This window comes from Zalophus californianus, chromosome 4, assembly GCF_009762305.2.
Source record: "Zalophus californianus isolate mZalCal1 chromosome 4, mZalCal1.pri.v2, whole genome shotgun sequence".
Taxonomy (NCBI): Eukaryota; Metazoa; Chordata; class Mammalia; order Carnivora; family Otariidae; genus Zalophus; species Zalophus californianus.
The window spans coordinates 111,497,199-111,512,928 of NC_045598.1; the positions used below are offsets into that span (position 1 = coordinate 111,497,199).

At 35.5% G+C, this 15,730-nt stretch overlaps 1 protein-coding gene across 1 annotated transcript in view; it reads left to right on the forward strand.

The window, feature by feature from the left end:
- Positions 1 to 319: 319 nt before the first annotated feature.
- SNTG1 (syntrophin gamma 1) overlaps positions 320 to 15,730 on the forward strand; it is a 942,975-nt gene continuing 927,564 nt past the window's right edge. The window contains exon 1 of the mRNA XM_027616083.2: positions 320 to 1,096. The gene's annotated coding sequence lies outside the window, so the exon portion shown is untranslated. The remainder of the gene's footprint in view (positions 1,097 to 15,730) is intronic.

Here is a 15,730-nt window from a genome sequence, read left to right on the forward strand (position 1 = left end):
ACTAACCTGTCATTTCTGCTTGGAGGGTCCAAGAAGAACCCACGACCTCTTTACTGTGTCTAACCCAGGGATTTCAAATGCGGCTTTTCAGAATTTAAGTATGGTCCCCCTAATTGGTAGTCAAGATTGCAGAGTCTTCCAAAATAACCCTTTCCATTTTCTGTAATTAGAGACCCAAAGAAACTCTGGATTTTCCACGGTACATAATCTATATTTATTCATATTCTCTCTCTCTCCCCCCCCCCCCACTTCCTCGTGCGCGTGTATGCGCGCGCTTGTGCGTGCGTTTCCTTTCATTCCTAGCATTAGGAAACTCGTTCAGGGCCACTGAAAAGTCAGGAGAGGCTCAAATCTGATCTCTCACGGATTCTTACCTCTAATGTCAGATAATGCCCGGAAACGTTGCCACCAAATAAGTATGAGAGTATTATTTTGGAAAAACAGTTAATCCCTACCAAAATATAAAGCGCCAGAGGAAAGAAGGGGAGACTGGAAGACAAGGAAGCCCTTTGCATTCGCTTGTGGAGGAAAGTGCGATCTGGGGAGGGGTTGGGGGGGGTTCCAGGCCGTATACTTCAGCACCGGAGGGGATGGACAGCGTCTCCGGACTGGTCCGCAGCCACAGGGACAGAACTGCGCTGCCCTTGCCGCCACTGTCGTCGCCACGGGCATCTGGACTCCCTGCTCCTCGCAGCTAAAAGGCGGTGCCTCCTGATACCCCTTGGTCCCCCCTTCCTTTCCTTGATAGACGGAAATTAACCCTCCTTATCCACCTGCTACAACTACCATACAGGGCTCTGAGGAGTCCTCTTCTTCCACGGATCAAACTCTCAGCAACAACTTCAAGAATAATTCTCCGTAGGGGGTGGGAGGAATGAAAGCAGGAGCGTGAAGTTGAAGTTCTTAGAGGCTCTGAAAAACCATGGGCTCTGCAGAAGGGGTCGAAATGCTCAAAGGCCCACACTTCATGAAATAAACAGAATGCTCACCGAGAGTTGCAACTATTTTGGGAATAGCTTTGTGAGAGGAGGTTCCAGATCTACTCACATCCCTACATTAGAGAAACTGAAAGACTTCTAATTCCTTTACTTGGCTGGTAAGTGATAATATACTTACTTCTACTTATTTACAACTCTAATGACTTTTTTAAGTAAAGGTTTTAACAGAAAGATTATAAACAGTATGATCTTGCCATGTGAATTAAGAAGTAGATAATTTTATTTTTCAATGATGTTCCTGCAGCATGATCTTAGGAAACCTCTTCCCTCATAAAATAGTAGGATATTTTACTTCTCTGAAACCTTTTATGTGACAAGAATATTAAAAATAATATGTATTGCCTTTTATGATTACAGTAAACTCTTGGTTGAGTATTTTTCTTAGTGCTGATCTAATATCTTTTTGAATTTGTGTGTGTCTTCTTTTTTTTCAAAACTAATATAATCTGGCATTTTGTAAAAGGGTCTTTTATGCATGCAGTTTAAAATGATCTTGTTTGTGTTATATAGTATTCAAGACTCAAAGTTACAAGTAGAGATGGTTTAGCAACCTCTTCTATTTTGTTTTATATGATTATAATTTTCCAAACCAGGTATAAAAACAAACGCACGTATACATACACACTTGATCCCTCTCTTTACCCCAACCCCCAAGTATACTTGCACCTGTAGAATCTTACCTAAAGAAATACACACTTTTTTTTACTTAGCATGGTCTTTCCAGCTTTTTAAATCTTAAGACGGCTTGCTCAAACCAGATCTGCCAGAAAGGAGAAAATGAGAAGTTTAGTGTCCCTTTCTAGGAGAGCTGGCTTTTGATACCATTCTGACTTCTTCATTCTACAAAATGCATTTGTCACTGAAATCCAAAAAGCGATAGGCCAATAGGTTCTTGACAAGCCATAAACTTTAAAGTGTTAATTAAATCTGTTTTCTGTTGATTCTTATTTCTGGAGTCTTCCCCTGGAGGTTTAAAAGTACAAGCTTTCACAGTGACCTTGATAAGCATTCTGCTTTAATAAAAAGGGTTCACTGGGTAGAGGCAGTTATACAAATTTATAGCATATGCCTGACATTTCCCTAAGAGCTTGATCAATTCCAATGAGAACATTCAGTTCAGTGGAGAGTGTTGACTTGCAAGTATGGAGTTCTACAATCATATAAATACATGTGATGCTATATGCATAACCAACACTGTGGAAAGAGTTTGCCCCTTTGAAAAATTACAGTTCTTTAGGTTTCTCTTTTAATTTCATAGTTCATATATAACTGATATAAAATGTCTCTAATATATATAGCATATCTATACTCCTCAATTTCAACATAAAAATCCTCTGAGGCAGTTAAGATGGTATTTGTTGGTGAGTCTATGGGCCCTTGTTTTGCACTGCCTTGGAGTGGCAGTTCCACTCTGAGAAAAAATCATTCTTAACTGTCACTTACCGCTTGCCATGAACCTGCTTGCTTAGCAGAAAGGGAGTAGAGTCATCTATGTCACTGAGCTCCTTGGGGGCTGTTTTGCCCTATATAGGTCAGAAATGATAATCTGAGGAAAAGAAAATGTACCATTGATTTGGATTCCCTCCCAGGAGACTTACAATGTGCTCCTAACACAACCTCATTTTCCCCCCTAATTTTAGAGATATGGAAGTGAAATTACCACATGGAATGATAAATCATGTTTTAAGAGAATGACGGCATATTGTTAGACTTTTATTTTGGTTGTCAATTAATTACCATAGAGAGACTCCCCTGGTTGGCAGAGCATAAAAAGAAAGCAGAGAATGTATTCCAGGAAGCGTGGCCGTTGGTATGTGGCCGCAGTTACCTTCTTAGTGGTAGAGGGGGCAGGCTTGCCCTATGTGTGGCTGAACTGCACAAAGTGAAAGTTACCTTTGCCTGATTCCTCTGGAGATTTAGTCACAGAAATAAATAACTCAGACTCACCCACCCAAGCTCAGGCAAGGTGCATGGAGGCTCATATCAATCCTTATCTTTGGGGAAATGTAATTACGTTGAGATAGACTTTTGCAGACCAACTTAATGCCTACCTACATGCTAATATCTAACTGTCCTCCATTTCCAAAAAAGAAAAATAAATAAATAAAAAGGGAGTTGGTGGGCTAATAAACCAAACCGTCCTTTTGTACAGAATCACCTGTCCTTAAAGAGAAATCAATAATTTATTACAGGATATCTATATCTTATTAAAGTAAGCTGTTTTAATAGTTATTTTGGTCTGTTAGAGAAAAAGGATGTATGTAGTTTGGCCAGATAGTAATTCAGCATCCCCTCTCTTGGGAGGCTGGGGGGAGAGTATTGTTGGTAGGGATAAGTGTTGTTGGCTGTTGCTTATATTTAAGACTCAAAAGAGAAAAGCGAAATAGGATTGCATAATCAGGAAAATGTAAGGTGTATATAGGACAGAGGATAATTAACAGTGAGCCCTGGATCTGTTCAATTGCTTTTCTTCTTTTAATAAGAAATAGTTGAGGGTGGGACAGGAAGTTCTGCCCTGAATCTTTAAGTTATGAAATATTATAAAACTACTTCTTGGTTAACTTTTTCTGTAGGCCATCTCAATATTAATTTGATATTCTAATGTAATTACTGATACCATCATATGATATTGGATTTGAATATCTTTAGTTTGCCTTTGGAATTGTTGCTTGCTATATATGTATTTATCAAAACACATACGATTATGAGATGATGATTATTGGAACTTAGGAAGGCCTCTGGTAATCGACTTCTATTTTTGTACCATTTAAAAGATGTGAATTCCAGGCAAACAGCACTTATTCATCCAATTCTAACAAGCAAGGCAGTAGCCACTGGTGAAGAAAAGCATATTGTAAGTCAGAAATTATTTCTATAGTCATCTCACCTCCCCAGAAACCTGTACAGTGAGTCATAAAATAGCACTCAAATAGAAAGAGACCTCTTATTTAGTATATTCTTTCTGTTGAGTTTAGGAGAATGAGTTGTACATGGCATGCATTGAAAGAAACAAACATGCTGCAGTATAAAATATGTTATGCATCATGATGTAGCAGAAGAAGTACTGTTTAACAGTTAAAAGATCAGGATTCTTGAACTGCTTGTCATTAGATCTTGGACAAGTCACTCAACCCACTGAAACAATTTTTCTTCCCTAAAAGAGGATATTTTACCTACCAATCAAGGCACAATGCTTAATATATGGTTGACACCTAAATATTTGTGGGACAAATGAATGGATGCCTACTCTATGAAAGGTTGAGAGTCACAATATGATGCTTTTGAGAGCATTTTGGAAACCTGAGTGCTGTATCTTTGAATTATTATAAATAATCTCCAATAGCATTGATTCCCTCATTCATTGAAAAATTGCCTGCTGATTCCTATATGGTTGACGTATCTCTTGCATTTAAGAACTAAAGTGTAGGTAATAAAATATTTTCCTGTTAACTCAGCATCAATTTTTTTATATATCTTGATTGAATCACTATTAGAATGCAGGTAGGACCTGGTTTAAAAATATTTATTACTCAAAACTGACACCATGTCTTACACCAAATAGTCAAGCCTAGGTCAGCATGACTCGAGTTCATTTTAACTAGTTTCATTTTGACCTTAAATGGATCAGTCACTGCCTTCATGTCATCATTTTCTGGTCTGTAAAAGAGGAATGATATTATTATACCAACAAGAAAACTCATAGGATTAAATGGACTTTAAAACTAAATATCCGGGCGCCTGGGTGGCTCAGTTGGTTAAGCGACTGCCTTCAGCTCAGGTCATGATCCTGGAGTCCCGGGATCGAGTCCCGCATCGGGCTTCCTGCTCAGCAGGGAGTCTGCTTCTCCCTCTGACCCTCTTCCCTCTCGTGCTTTCTATCTCTCATTCTCTCTCTCTCTCAAATAAATAAATAAAATCTTTAAAAAAAAAATAAAACTAAATATCCAACAACACACATAGAAGCATTAGATTTGATTTAGGGTGAGTGACGAAGGAGTGAAGTGTGGACAACATGGACTGATCCGTGGAGATGTCCTGGAAATGCTGTGATCAGTCCAAAACTTAGACGTCTTCAGGAAATCTCAAGTTAAGCAACATCTCATTGCTTATTTTCTTTCTTAAGTTGGAGTTTTAAAATATGATTTCTTAAAATGTAATTTTTGAACATGTGGTCTTTATAGATTTCTAGAGTATCACTAAAAATATTGTGATAGTATGTTTAAGAAATCTAAATTGTTGTGATGAAAATTATAAAATTACCTAATTAGTGATAGAATTTAAAGATTATTTTTGATTTTATTTATCGGTTACCAAAAAGGAAAAAGGACATAAACTACAAAGAAAGGAAAATGGAAAAAGGTAGGAAATGAAAGGTCATTAAAATAATGTCATGTGACCAAGAACTGTGAAGCTTGTTGAACACATTCTATACAAAGTGTCAGGAGATCATTTTAGATTTTCATAAATTTAGTCTTCAAATTATCAGCAAAACTAAAGTAATAGTATTTTCTTAAATTAAAAGAATCATCAACTCAGTGCATTAGAATAGTGGCTAATTCTTTATCACTTCATCACATTTAATGCACATACTTGTATAAGTTTTAAAACTAAAATTTGTAAAGTAGTTATAACTACATTTATATTTAGCAAATATATTACCAGTTACTCAACATTTCAAAGAGCTGGAGATTTAATTTTTTAAAGGAATAAATGCTTACCTGATAAATTCACTAAATAAATTTACAGAAAGTAGGAATCTTTTAGAAATGATTTTTAAGTGAATTAGAATTTTAACAATGTTACAAAAATTTAACAATAATGTTACTCATATAAACAGTTGAAAAACATAATACATTTTGTTTAAATCTTCTCAAACAGCTCTATGGTGAGAAATAAATATCTGAGATTAAGAAATTTAAGAATGTTGATAAGAGAAAAGTGTCAATTGCATGGTTAAAAATACATTGAGTATATATGAAGTCTAGAATCAAATATATTGGTTTTCTCATCAACTCATTATGTGATCTTGGGTAAATCACTTTATCTTAATTTAATAGCTTATCTGTTTTCTTGATTCTCTTGGGAATTCATTATCATGTCTATTAGAAAACAAACACACAAAAACCTACAGGTTTAGTTGAGCTCAAAACTTTTCTTCTTCTGCTTCCCTCAGATCATTCTTCTCGAAAACATTCCCATACTTTTATGGTGGAAAGTGCATGAGATTTGGGATCAATTGAATCCTGGTATACAGTCTCATTAGCTATACAAACATGGGCAAGGGATGTAAATTCTGAGTCTCTTTATTTTCATATATAAAAGAAAGAAAATTTCCACCTCAAATGTGGTTGGGAATGGTAAAATAACAGGGCATAGAGAATGGTTAGTGCACTGCTTCTTCCCAGCAGGAAATTGGTCAAGTTGGTGTTTGTTATTACTTAGCTTGTCAGGTCAATCTGCATCTGGTGGCTCTCACTATCCCACAGTTTTCTCTTATTATTTCTCTAGATAAATCTCCCATTTTGTCTTCCAGAGCATACTATGCTCATCACTACCTAGTTCTTTTCTTCATGCTTTGTCCTAGACTGTTTCATTTTCTGTTTACTTATCCAAACCTACATTTCTTTTTTTTTAAAAGATTTTATTATTTGACAGACAGAGAGACAGCGAGAGGGGGAACACAAGAAGGGGGAGTGGGAGAGGGATAAGCAGGCTTCCCACTGAGCAGGGAGCCGGATGCGGGGCTTGATCCCAGGACCCTGGGATCATGACCTGAGCCGAAGGCAGACACTTAACGACTGAGCCACCCAGGCACCCAAACCTACATTTCTTTGCATAGATTGTAAATTGAAATGCCTACTGGGCTTAGGCATATAAGCTAATGAGTGGGGCTGGTCAGAAGAGCCTGCAGCAAACTGCAGAAAGCAAGCCCCCCAAGAGGTTTCTGACTCTTAGCTCTCCTCAATTAAAGCAAAATCTGGGGTTGGGCGCCTGGGTGGCTCAGTCATTAAGCGTCTGCCTTCAGTTCAGGTCATGATCCCAGGGTCCTGGGATCAAGCCCCGCATTGGGCTCCCTGCTCCACAGAAAGTCTGCTTCTCCCTCTCCCACTCCTCCTGCTTATGTTCCCTCTCTCACTGTGTCTCTCTGTCAAATAAATAAATAGAATCTTAAAAAAAAAAAAAAAGCAAAATCTGGGAACTGAAAGCAGAGTTTTGTGTGAAATCTCATTTTCAGCTAATTTAACTTTTAAAGTTTTTTAATAGAACAAATGCACTACAAGCTGGACTCAGTGCGCAGGATGCCTTTGGTCCTGTGGCCAGCAGAACCATTACTTTTCTGCTGTCAGTGGCATCTGTTAGAACTGACATTCTTAGAGTTTTTACTAGCCCTGTTTTTATCTAAAAATAGGAGAATGAACCATGACTTGGCAAAAACCCTCATCTTAATACCTGTTAGAAGTTTACAAATAATAAATCTCAAATAATGATGAGTGGCTGAGATGAAGTAGATACTCCATTACTTGGATGGTCAAAAATACTGTGGGGGGAAAATAGTCCATAGAATAAATAGAAATGAATATAGATCAACAATATTTCATAATGTATTTATTCTAGAATCTCTTCTCACTACTGTCTTTCCCTTTATACATGCCATAGCAACAATAACCCAGATGTTAACCTTGACTAAATTTTAGGCAAAGAAAAAGAAAGATAATAAATTACTGACTACTGTCCATTAAGTGCAAGGCATTTCCTGTATCCCCAACACAAATTTTGGTGCATTCTTCAGGAAAAGGGGGACGAGATCATAGGATAGAAACAACAGCAACTGTCCCCTACAATATTGCTGAACAATCTATCAAAGATTTCTGAGTCATTTAATGTATCTAATGCTGACAGAATACTCAGCCAAGGTGGGCTCCTAGGCTTATTGTCTCTCTAAAAGCTGGCTTTTCTAAGAAGAACATTTTAAGATGAAATGTATACAATGTGACCTTCAATGTAATTAATGCACCAAAGCTTTGTGGATGTCCTTTTTACTTTATTACTCAAAAATGTGTAATATCAAAAGTAAGGACGGAGTAAGGAAAGTGACTGGTGTGGATCATAGTACTTTCAGCTGGATAGCATTTTTTTTTTTTCCTTGGAGGGTATTTTTTTTCTAGCATTTTAAAGTAATATATCCTCATTTATCATATGATAAGCTTGCTCAATTTTCACTAGACTATTTATCTTTTTTTTCCCCTCTGGTCTGGTTTTAATGTTGAAGAAGTAACACTCCTAAAAGCAGGTTAATTGCTTAAATATTGTACCATTTATTATAGGTAATATGACCAAGAAGTAATATGATAGGGCATATTTAGAGTTAAGGTAAAAAGAGTAGGGTAGTTCCCTTAATTCATAAATAGGCTGTTCATTTTTCTCTTTGGGCTCATCATTTTCTCTGCTTATAAATCCTTTAAGTGATTTACCTGTTACCCACCTAATCAATTTATTTCTTTCTTCCATTTTGTGTTTTCTTTCCATGGCAATAAATTTCTGAAAATCCTCTTGAAGTTGGAGTTAGAATTATTTCATTGCTGCATAGAATCTTCATAGAACATAAATATGTTCCAGGAAAGTTTGCCTTCTTTAATTTCCATTCATGCTCCGATTCTCTGGCATTTTGTATGATGTTAACAGTTTTAAAAGGTCCCCTTTAGGGAATTTCATGTGATTTTCACGGCAGGACTATAAGGCTGACTGTCATTCCTGTTTTCCAAATGAGATAATTGTAGTCTAGGAAAGTTAAATAATTTTCTCTAGATTAAATAAAAATTAAGATTTGGTCAATATTTCATACCTTTCCACATGCTATATGTGGTTTGGGAAGAAAAACTGCCACCTATTATATGCATATCTCACCTAATATATACTTGCTACAGATTGTGATAAAACAACTCAGCAACTGTATTTTACTGACATTTTAGTAAGTTATGGAAGAGTTTAGATTCTTAAGAATCTTGAAGGACTCCCATATTATCTTGACCCTAATCTTACACAGATAGGGAGGTTTGTGGACAACATAATGATATGTTGAACTCATATTTCAGAAGCATCAGGGAGTCATGAAGGACCAGGATTGGTTCTGTTGCCGTAATTCAGATTGGAGGTAATGGGAACTTGACCTAACAGGATTAAGGTTAAAAATGAGCACATTAAAACTGGATGATTAGGTGAGAGTGATGCCACTAATAAAGAAGAATCAAGAAGAGGAGCTCAAATGAGATAATGCCTCTGATACATGCTAGGTAAATGCTAAGCATATAAATGTAAAATGCTCTTCTTTGGAAGGAACCATGTTATATCTGACTTGGGACATATCAAGTGAGTGGTAAAAGGGTGTCACAGCCAAATGGCAGGTGAAGGAACCGTTAGTTTCAGAAAGAAGGTAAAACCTGACATACCCAACTCAGTCATTGCAATAAAGATTATTGCTGAAGCCATGAAAATATATTAACTTTTTGAGAGAATGAAGAGAAAACAGTTGCTTATGAACATAAATATAAACATTCACATTTGGGAATGGAAAAGTAATAGGAGAGAGGATTATACAAAAGTGCTTAGAAAAGTATAAAAAGGGAAAATACAAAGAATTTCAAGAAAAAAATAGGTGGTTAACCTTGTTGATGCTGGGTGGAGGTGAAAGGAATAAGGATTCAAGTGCCTTTGGGTTCACCCAAAAGTAGATCATTGGGCATCTTGGAGACAACAGTTTTTGAAAAATGATTCAGATAATCCTTCAGAGTGTGAGGTCCTAAGGATCAAACTAAGGGAAAGGCAATGGAAAGACCACATTCTAGAATGTGGTAGGAAGCAATATAGTTACCTTTTCACTCCCAGTTCACAGCCCCTGCCCACCCCCTTGAAATCCAGTGACACCACATTCCTGGGAAAATGAATACTTTGTTGCATTACATCAGTTTTGCCTGTGGTGATGGAGGTCTGGTGAGAGAAAATGTCATTTATCATAGAGTAAATCTAAAAGAGATACACACAATTACTTGGGAAGAGATCTGCTTAAGCTTTTATTTTTCCCATTACTTAAATATTTATTTTTAAGTGATCATGTAAAATATATAAAATATTCAATAATCGCTTTTCTGTTTTGGAAAATTAACTTTCCTCCACTAGTAATATGTAACATAATTTTGACTTTGCTTGAAAGGCTGAAATTCATCTCAAATAATAATGCCTTTTTTATTAATCCTCCTTTGTATTCTTTTATTTTTTAACTTTTTTTAAAAAGATTTTATTTATTCATTTATTCATTTGAGAGAGCAAGAATGAGAGAGAGAGAGAGCACATGAGAGGGGGGAGGGTCAGAGGGAGAAGCAGACTCCCTGCTGAGCAGGGAGCCCGATGTGGGACTTGATCCCAGGATTCCAGGATCATGACCTGAGCTGAAGGCAGTCACTTAACCAACTGAGCCACCCAGGCATCCCTCCTCCTTTGTATTCTTATCTATATTACTTGTTTGTTCTGCTTTAGATGTGTAAAATTTCCATATTTTTCTAAAAGAAATTTCTGAGGATGAAAATGGGTACATGAGATCTTCAAACCAATCTAAATCTCCTCTGTACTTTCTATTTCTCATTGAATTGAATGACATAGAAGACCACAGAAGTACTGCCAATTCCATAGGAATAGCTGGAATTTCCAAAAGAGTTCAGGCAAACAAAAACTTTGCTCTTGTCTAATATTCAAATTCCTTTCTCAAACCATTCAAATTCCCTGGATAATTGCCTGGCTTTATTTTGGTACAAAAGGAGTAAATTATCTACTTTTTGGAAGCCAATTAAATTTTCTAAACCACTAGTGTGCCATTTAGCAAATTACCTTTTCAGTGCACTAAAAGGCTCCCCAGTAACCCTAAAGGAGTCAATTTACCACCAAACAGTGGGTGATTTATTCCGTCATCCCTGATGGAATCAGATTGTTTAGAGTGTCAATGTGAGCTTTTGCTTTGAATCAATGAGTCACATTTGAGTCAATGTGGGGCATTGAGTCCATGAGTCTATGTGAGGCTAAGCCATAGAGGGCAGGAGGTGTTTATCAATGTGGAGGAGAGAGAAGGGGAGTGAGAAGTGCAGATAATTTTGTCAACTATTATCTGAATAGAATTCCTATGCTATTACCTGTAAATTTGGCAATGATATGTTAGTTAGCAATCCATGGGCACAAGGAATTATCTGGTTATAGATTTATACAAAAGTTCTTTGTGAAGGAACCATCTCCTTTACTTTTAATGTAGTGACCATTTTTTGTTGTCCTGGTCTTACTTGAGAAATGGAATAATTTATTCCCTGCCAATTATAAATTTGATTGACTTAAATGTAAATGAGCTTACTAAATGCAACTCTTTGGTTATAATCCTTCTCATGATTCTCCATAAAATTACCATAATTGTAGTGATTCATGTCTACTTTATTAGTTAAGGTCATGTTCTGTTACTATTGATATTCTACCTGGCATGTCAAATGGAAAATTTTTTTTAGGATTTTTTTCCTTCTACCTATGGATCATATTTAAAGTAATATATGCATACACACTACATACTATTCTACTGAATAAATTACAGGTGTCCTACACCTACAGATGTCCTTATTTTAGGGGATACTGTCAAAAAATTGACAAATGCTAAATATTTACCAGTTATGCTTATGAATAAATGAAATTGTTTTTGAGAAATAAGCAATTCTATTATATATAATGCAATTTTTGTGAAAATGAATTTCTTTATCTCATATCCAAACTTCAGTTCTCTGAGAAAATGTTTTGTTATATCTATAAAAGCAGTAAAATCAAAGGACAATCAATTAAGTGAAGCTTAGAAATAATTTACGTTATTTTTATAAGCATGTAAAGCCCCCAGCAGGCTAGTTTCTCCTGAATGGAATTAACAAAACTCCAAATGAAATGCAGTCTCTTCCTTCAATGTGTAGTCCCAGAATATTTGCATAAGAGCTTCACTGCAGTGTCTTTAGCTGAGCCAAACCATTGAGTTTTTTCAAGTTTATCAAGGATACATACACATTAAGAGATTGAATCCTAGGAGCAAGATGGCACTCAAATAGATAAGCGTTGTAAGCATCAACCTGAGACTATATTATAACTATTCTTTATGAACATGGAAGTTGAGCGGTTGGAACAAGGCCGATACGTGGCCAAAAAAAAAAAAAAAAAAAGTTTGGCAACTAATGAATTACTTAGCATTTCTTTTTGTAAAGAATAAAAGCTCTCTGGCTTCTAACAAAGAGTTTGTGAGCTGTATGGCAGTATTTTGAACAAGGAGATCATTTATAAATGCAGTCTTTATATTTAGGAAATGATTATGGGATGCAGCTGCAGTTTTTAATGACTTTTAATAAAGCACGTTATAAAGTGAATTAGCAATAAATGTTTAACAGATGATACTGAATCAAGACATTATAGAGCATCAGTAGATCTGTATATTGGATTGTTAAAGCAATATATGAGTTCCTGTACTACCACTGGGTTTGTAATTTTCTGGGATATTTTAAAGGAAAGTTCAAAGCAGGTTAAAGTTTAATGAATGGGATTAGTATATCAACTAGCTCCAGCCAAGACAGTAAAAACTTGAGGTGTATAACTGATTAAGTGAAGAATCTGAAAGTTCCTTAAATTTCTACAATATATAGAATTATTTTTTAATTTAATTTTATTATGTTATGTTAGTCACCATACAATACATCATTAGTTGTAATAATAGTAATGTAGTAATAAATAAATAAAAAACATGTAGTAATCCATGCTTCAAACAATATATAGAATTATAAAATAAGATTCATATGTTAATACATGAAAATAAAATATTTCAACCATTTTAAATTCTTGAGTCTTTCATAAAGAAGGGTGAATGTACTTTGTAGAAAGAAATAGTTTGTTAGAAATAATCTGTGTTCAACACTTGTTTTGCTGGCGTTGTCAAAATTCTAAATTTCAATGTCAAGTGGTCAGAATAGTGATGAACAGAGAAGAAAGCACAGCCCATAACTTAATAGTTTCTGTTTGTACAGTATTTATAGGCCACCTCAGTATGCAGAATGATACAGTATAAATTCCTTTTAAAGACTAAGCTTGGTCTCTGACTTCAAAAAGTTTAGTCTAAAGAGGCAAACAGCAGATATCCAGAATCATGAAATCATTACAAGGTAGAACCTGAAATGTACTCACAGATTATCAGGTTAGGAAACTGACCTTCGGAGAATTTTGAGATTTGTTAACAGGTTCAAATTAGTTCATGGCTGAGTTGAAATGGAACCATAAATTATGGTTTAATCAATGATGATACTCCAAGAATAGTAAAAGAAAATTAAATACTGTTTAATGCCCATCATAGATGAAGCTAGAGAAAGCAATGCTATATTTGGATAATTTCTTTTTTCAACTTCTTATTCATTTTTAAATAATTGTAGACTCAAAGGAGGCAGAGACTGTTTCTTGTGAAACCTTTCCCCAGCTTCTCCCCAATGTAACATTTTACATAATTATATAACAATACCAAAACCAGGAATTGATACTGGCACAATACTGTCAAACAAACTATAAATCTTGGGGCACCTGGGTGGCTCAGTCGTTAATCATCTGCCTTTGACTCAGGTCACCATCCCAGAGTCCTGGGATCGAGCCCCGCATCGGGCTCCTCGCTCCGTGGGACGCCCGCTTCTCCCTCTCCCACTCCCCCTGCTTGTGTTCCCTCTCTCGCTGTGTCTCTCTCTGTCAAATAAATAAATAAAATCTTAAAAAAAAACCCAACAAACTATAAATCTTAGAGTTCATCAGTTTTTATCTCCACCCATTTGTATGTGTGTGTGTTTCTATGTGGTGTGTGTAGTTTTATGTAATTTACACCACATATACCATTACACCACCATCACAATCAAGATATAGAACTGTTTTATTACTGCAAAAGAATTTCCTTGTTCTGGGGCGCCTGGGTGGTTCAGTCGTTAAGCATCTGCCTTCAGCTCAGGTCATGATCCCAGAGTGCTGGGATCCAGCCCTGCATCAGGCTCCCTGCTCAGTCAGAAGCCTGCCTCTCCCCCTCCCCCCGACCCCACTTGTGTTCCCTCTCTCGCTGTGTCTCTCTCTGTCAAATAAATAAATAAAATCTTTAAAAAAAAGGATTTCCTTGTTCTAACCCTTAATAGTGTGATCCACGACCCACTTACCTGTCAACCACTAACCGCTCTCTAGAATTTTGCCATTTTGTCATTTTGAGAATGTTATATAAGTGCAGTCATACAATATATAATCTTTTGAGAGTGACTTTTGTTTTTCCCACTCAGCATAATGCCTTTGAGATCCATCCAAGTTGGTGCATATTGTCAGAAATTTATCCTTTGAATTGCTGAATAGTGTTCCATGGTACAGTTGTACCAGTTTGTTGGCCCATCTAATGGTTGAAGGACATTTGAGTTGTTTCAAATTTGGGGCTACAATGAATAACAGTGTTATGAATACTCATGTAATGTGCAATTTGTTATACAGTAACAGAGAATCAGAATGTCTCATTATAAGTACACTGGACACTTATCAGGATGTTAATAATACATATTCAGAAGGCAAGTAATATACTGGAGAAAATAAAGAATTTTGAGCAAGTAATACTATTTTAAACTGATGGATGGTAGATTTATACCAGTTACTTTTGCTTTATGAGCACTAGTTTCTGATATGTAATAGGTGTAAAGCAATAATATTTGTCTAAGAATTAATGCAAAGCTTAAATAATTCAATAATGTTCCCACACAATTACTTATTTTCTAAAAAAAATCTTCATTAATGCCATATTTAGTTGATTTTATAATCTCTCACACATTCTATAACAAAAAATGATATAGTTATGCAAATTTAAAAAATCTAGACATAATACCTACAAATATAGATTATTTGCAATTTACATTATTTAGAAGTTCAAAATACATTTATAAAAACTTAACCATATATTGTGCCACATAGCAAACTAAGCCAAATTTCAAATGTTTAAAATTCTAAGAGCATGGTCTTTAATCAATACCTTTCAATTAAAGAAATTAATTAAAAAATGCTAGAGTCTTTCCAACAAATGGTGCTGGAACAACTAGAGATACACACACACACACACACACACACACACACACACACACACACAAATGAATCTAGACACAAATCTCACACCCTTCTTAATAATTAACTCAAAATGGATCATAGACCTAAATGTAAAATGCAAAACTCTAAAACAAAAGACACAACATAAGGGAAAATCTGGATGATCTTAGGTATGGTGATGACTTTTTAGATACAATACCAAGACACAATCCCTTAGAGAAATAATTGAATAATTGATAAATTTGATTTCATTAAAACTAAAAACTTCTGCTCTGTGACAGATGATGTCAAGAGAATGAGAAGATGCCATGGACTGGGAGAAAATTTTGTAAAAGACATATTTGATAAAGGACTATTACCCAAAATATATGAAGAAGTCTCAAAACTCAACAATAAAAGAACAAACAATCCAATTAAAAAAAATGGGAAAAAGACCTAAACAGAAACTCAACAGACATCTCACAAAGAAGATATACAGATGGCAAAAAAGCATATGAAAAGATGTTCAACAACCTATGTAATTAAAGAATTACACATTAACATAACAATGAGATACTACTATACCCCTGTTAGAATGG